The sequence below is a fragment of the Apus apus genome, chromosome 2 (genome assembly GCF_020740795.1).
Source record: "Apus apus isolate bApuApu2 chromosome 2, bApuApu2.pri.cur, whole genome shotgun sequence".
Taxonomy (NCBI): Eukaryota; Metazoa; Chordata; class Aves; order Apodiformes; family Apodidae; genus Apus; species Apus apus.
This window is the reverse complement of record NC_067283.1, coordinates 68,225,534-68,231,945: the sequence shown is the minus strand read 5'-3', so window position 1 is coordinate 68,231,945 and position 6,412 is coordinate 68,225,534.

The following is a 6,412-nucleotide window of genomic DNA, read 5'->3' as shown; positions in this document are numbered from 1 at the left end:
CCAACACAACAGCCCCCAGAAAGTCAAGTTTTATTTCAATTTTTTAATTATTAGTTTGAACGCTGGCTCAACCACCAATCTAAAAATTCAATGAATTTGCATTCGGTAGGCAAAAGAATTTTTTTTTCTCAATATGGATTGGCCTTCGTCACTTCTCTGATTATAGCATTTAATAGCAAGAAGTACAGGAAGACAATCCAACTGCAAATGTCTTACCTACCTATGTAGCACCACTACGCCTACAGCTTTAGCCTTTTCCTTACTTACACCAAAGTTATACCGATCCCAGGAGCAAGTCATTACACATCACAAAACACAGCTACTCCAGTAAGATATTCAGGAAAATAAACAACCAAAAAACCCCACTGCCCTTGGATGTACAGTACAAGTACCTGTTGGAAAGAAGCACAATTTGAGACATTTTCTTTCCTTTTAAATTTTATAGAAAATTAATTCTGAGCCTTCATGACTCAGTTATTTGCACTGTAAGATAAGGTGACAATCCAGTTTTCTCTAGATATTAAAATAACAGATAAATTATTCCACCCTTATCTAATGAAGTGCAAATTTTAATTTATTTATTTTTTAACAATACATTGCCCTAAGGTTTTCACACCATATATCCTACAATGTAGTTTGTTTTCAAGCAGACTGACAGTTGAGCCTTCTAATCTAACTCTTAGCTGTTTACCACTCAGGTCAATTTCTTCTGATCAAAGGACTTAGCAAAATATCAATGTAGAGACTATAGAATACCAAAACATAGTAATGACTCTTAGTTTGCTTTACTCAACTTTCTGGGTCTGTTTTATTTTCTTCTTTCTTCGTTATGGTTCTATAATGAAGTGAGGACCTGATTCTCAGCCAAGGTTTTAGCTAATAACCATAACCCTTTGTGCACGCCTGATTTCATGGGGCTACAAACACTTGGGAGTGTTATGAAATTATGTTCCACATTGTAAATTATCTGGCCTTTTTGTTTCACATCTGTTACCAGCTTAATGGCCACTGAAGATGTTTTAGTAATAGCTTACTACCTCTTACTTCTTTCAGAGTATTGCCAACCCTGCAATGAGCCAAAAAAGAAGCTGAAGGGACAGTACTGGTGGAAAGCAGAGCATTATCAGCAGGCTTGAATCCTGTCATCAGTCACAACTATGAGGCTGTTTGAAAAGGATGGTGTGTGAAACCTGTTGGGCTCCACCAAGACAACTGTGGAAACTATTAGCATATCAGTTCTTTAGTGTGAGCAAGAGTACAGAAAGCAAAATGAAAGCAAGAAATTCACTTTCATATATTCCTGTTTGTGTATCCAGGGCTGGCTGGTAGGAAAAGATCTATTTAATGATAAAATTGAAACATCATTATTTTTTGGTTTGTATAAAAGTCACTGACCTACCTCCTGTGGCATTTTGGTAGTTTTCCTATCCACAGCTTACTAGGAGTGACAATATAGTTTGATGCTCACAAGGCAGTTATGAGACATGAAATATGGTGAAAGCACTTGACTTCATTGTTGATTAGGTGCCCAGCAATTTTAAATGTTTAAAAAAAGCTAGTGTTGAGTTGCGAGGAACTAATTAATGCTTGATACAGCAAAAAGCATCACGGGTTTCATTATTTCATAAAGGAGAAAGAAGTAGATAAATGACAAACTTGAAGCAATAGATTCAATATGAAAAAAAGATCAAGAGCCTCAACTCTTTTTCCAGGGGCAGTATTTCATGCTCTATATGCCTATATAATGTCTATCACACAATACAAATTTAAAATCCCAGCTAAGACTAGTCAAACACGAGTTAATGAGTAAGCTGAAAACTACATTTGACAGAGGACCTGCAAAAGGACTCTGAATCGTCTTCAGTATATTTACTCTTCTTTCCTTTGCACTAACCAGAAAAATGCATAAAATTGATACAGGCAGGAGATGCAGCTAGTCATTCCAGAGTGACAGGGGCGGGACCATCTCAATGCTGATAAAAACAGCTTTCCATGAGATGCAAGAGAAAGAGGTAAAGGTGCTTTTAGACGACTTATTTTTTAATTATTTTTTCCCCATTCATATACCTGTTACAGTGCAGCTCTCAGACCATGTTACTAGCCTTACTTCCCAGAGGTTAAAAGAAAAAAAATAAATTCTATATTATACTTTCCTATCCCTAAGCAAATTTGGCTCAAGGTGCTTTGCTGTCAGGTTCATGTTGTTTCTATGGTAATTCATGCAATTGCTCCTGAAAGCCAATTAAGAAAAAGCCATGCCTGTCACTGGACAAAGGAGGATGTAAAAGCACTTCATTGTTCCTGCTCTGAATAAAAAAAACAATTTGCCACAGCCAGACCCCTCTCCCAGCAGTGCCAAGTGCGCCATAATTTATTACCTCTGGATGTCTGATTCCAAGTGAAGGAAACTGAAATGTCATACCTTCATTCATAACACCATCTCATGGAATTATTTTTTCCGGATTCCTGGGAAGTTGAAATGTTTGAGAAGAATATCAGGAACTGTTGTTTTAGCCTGTTTGGTGAGTAGATAATTGCCTTCCAACTCGGTTCTTTCAGGAAATGATGTGTTTCATTGTTCCTAGACGGGGCAGCGATGTTTTTTAACAAGACACATACATACATATTTTTAAAAGAAACAAAACACAACAAAAACATGTAGTCTAAGCCACTGTACTGAACCAGACTTTTTGAATCTGATGTAGATAAGAGGTTGTCCCAGACAACATGTCCACAATTCACATAACTAAGAGCATTCTTTAGAAGGGATGTAAGCAACACTTTTTGTTGAAGAAGGAAGAAAAAAAAAAAGAAATAAATCTAAAACAAAACCCTTTATGATGTGGGAGTAAAAAGCTCATTATGTTAAGTGGTATCAAACATGACCACAAAAGACCCTGGGGAGAAATTACACTTTTTTTATTGGATTCTGTGGGACAAAGTAGCCTGGGAACTTGAAAGCACAGGGAAGCTGCACGTGGAAATCACATCATATATGAAGAATAATTTCTTACCGTGTGAAAATTATTTGGAAATAGTTTTCAGCTAAACTGCTCTTGTATGGCAACCATTTCAAAGTGAGCACTCTGAGGCAATGACCTACAGTAGCATGAGTACAATAGTTGTTGGATAACCTCCTTGCAGAGGTATGTGGTCTTAGTCCAGTTCCATGTCGACAGGCAAAACATAATCAGCACTGAAACTCATAAACATAGAGGCTCAGTTTGAGCCTCTTATTTTATCCTGACTGAACTTTTCAAGTAAGTTTTTCAATTTCAATTGAATTTTTGATAGAAGCAAAATTGGGCCTTGAAAGAGCGTAAAGAGTGAACTCTTATTTCTTCTTCAGGAGAGGCTGCAAAGGAGAAAGGGGCAGCATACAGAAACTCAGCTGTGACTTTGCATGCTCCAGTTTGACCACCACACACTTCTCTAGGACTTGCACGCTCTAAAACCAAACAAAGAAAGATTTTGCATTTTGTCATCCCATGGTGATGGTGACTGCCACCTCAGTGACAAAGACCAACCACCATGCTACAGCCACCCCATGAAGTGAAATGCACCATGGTTTTCCTCCTCCCTACTTCAACATCTGCCCAGAGAAACAAAAAAAATCAATAATTAAACAGCTTTATTACCTAAAACTCTATCTGTTCATGGATGTTTTAAAAGAAATTGCATTTGCTGTACCCCCTGCAAGTCACAGCTGCATGAAAATTTCAAAACAGAATACATCCTTGGCACCCCACATTTTTATACGTACATACATATATACATACATGTTTTTTTACTACCAGAAATGGTAGTCTCTGGACGTACTCTTCTTGCATACATGGATATGCAAAAAAGCCTTAAAGAAAACAAGAGAAGATGTATTGTCTTACACTGGGGATCTGTGCAGCATTTGTATTCTGCACTCAAGGCATCCCAGACAAAAAATTCAACACATTTGCCTGATACAATGGAATGACATCTAACCTTGCCCAGGACACAAATATCGAAGCCTTTCTACCTCTGAGTGCTTCTTGATTCCAGAAAAGTTTTCCACTGTTTTGATGTATTGAGGGCTGCTTATTCTGAATTTAAAAAAAAAAAAAAAAAAAAAAAAAAAAAAATTTGAACCAGTTAGACTTTAATAGTTTAAAGGATAATTCCTCCTTAGGATTCCAAATGCTAATTCAGTATTTGAAACCAACTAGGTATACTACTGCAATTCTACTTTACAATTTTTAACCTTGCTTAGTAATTATTTTTTAAATCATGCTCAATTTTCTTCCAAATGAGTACATTGGAGGGATGCACAGTTATTTCCTATTTATGTAATTCAACTTAGAAGCTTTCTAGGTGACATAGTAAACATTGGAACAGATTTAGACCCATCTGGAGAGGGGATTTTCAGGAACTGGAATTAATTTAATAAGGGCTAAAAACATCTGGAAAGGACAAGCTGGGGTCTACTCATAAAGGACTTCCTATGACTTCAAGCAATACGGAACTGACTTTCCCAAAGCTAAAGTTACTGAAAAGTGCTGTGCATGTTCTAGAACATGTTACACCAAGAGGCATTTTTTGCATATCCTAGTCTGGGAGAGCACTGGTGAGGTACCACCCCACAAGCTTTTCAAAGCAAGCTTGCAAACTGATTTTATGATTAACTCAAAGACAACTAGAAATGCTTATCCAGGTCCTGTAGCATTTGCTGCAGCAGGAACAAAGGTTATTCTTCTTTCCAGATTACAGAGTATAGGGACCATATGTCATGAAGTACCAGCTAAATGTATAGATTATATCTATCTCAAAACATTAGAAACGAGTAACAAGCAAAAGCCATAAACCATGCTTTGGTTCTCACTAATCTCTACTACATCAAGTTAAATGCAGTGTCTGATAAAAAACGAGTGATACCAAGTTGCAGGTCTCTGTGTATCCACCCAGTGAGTCATCAGTGGAGAAGACTGAGGGAATGTAAGGTTTTATTTTAAATTACTTTAAAAATACATTATTATCCATCCTACAATGTAATTGCATCTAAAGTTCATATTGAAAGGATCAGCTTTTTCTTCATTGTCTGTAAAATGAATTAAATAAATAAACAGATATCTGAGCCACCCAGGTTATGATTTGGCCCACATAAAGCACTTGAGGCAGCAATCTGAAACCTCAGGGGCTAGGTCTATGAGATTCCTAGTCAGGAAGCACCAAGCTCAGCCCCAGATTTTCACATTTACAGCTTTTAAGCTCTAGCAGGACTTGTGCAACCCTTTCTTCTTTCTAATGCTCACCATTGTCCTAAACAAATTTGTTCCTACTTTGCCCATTAATTTATCTAGAACTGCAAAGGTATTGCAGGCAATACTATAGACTCTTCGCAACTGAAGCTACACCCATGTGGAGTAATGCATTTCTAAGGGATTTCATTCCAGCCTTCGAAAACTCCGTTTGTTAATTGCCCCAAAACAGATTTAAGCATTTTTTTTAGTTCTCTCTTCTCTTTCAAATGTCTATGTCATTTGGAATTTCTGAATAATCTTACGACTGAAGTATTTAAGAAAGTTGTTTTATTCATTAAAATCCCACTACAGCAGCTGCACTCCCTGCAGATTCTGCTGCAGCTTAACACACAAACCATAAGCTGGACCAACAGCACTGAGTGTACTGCATCTTTACTACTCTGAGAAGTTTATTTAACTATAAACAATTAAAATAATTTGCCTGGGTGAAAGTGTGTGGTATGATAATTTTGTTCACAATTCTTTTCACAGAGGTCCCTATTTCTTTATTATGGCACAATCTATCAGTAAGAGTGAACTTTTATCTCAAACCTTCAGAAAACCTGCTCCACTAAACTGAACAGCAGGGTAAGAATGCAGCTCTTGAAGGTTTTAATCTCACATTGAGTCTAACTTCAGATTATAATTCTTAATTAGAACACATAGTATTGCGGTAGACATTCTTCATATCAGCACACCTTAAATAATTTTAAGTGACCTTTTGTAAGCATTTTTGAGGACAAACGGGGCAAAATGCTGCTGCTAAGTAGTGCCATTTTTTTATTTAAAAGCACGAGGATTAATCCACAAAATGTTGTGTACTTATACAAAATACTGTATTATAAATGAACATAAACATTTACATTCTGTACCTCATACAAAACCAGACTTTCTAACTTTCCTTCTCAGGCTTGCACTGACGCCTACTGGGGAATATCTGTAAATGTCAAAATCCATTGCCTTGAGAAAGCTTTTCAACTCAGGAGTGAATTCTATGTGATTCAATTCATTGACTGATTATGCTATGTATATCTTCTATTTAATTTCACTACTGAAAAAACCTCCAGTTTCTGAGGAAAGATTTAACAAGCCATAAATTAAAATACCAGAGAAGATGCAATGTCCCAGCTGTAATTATGGAA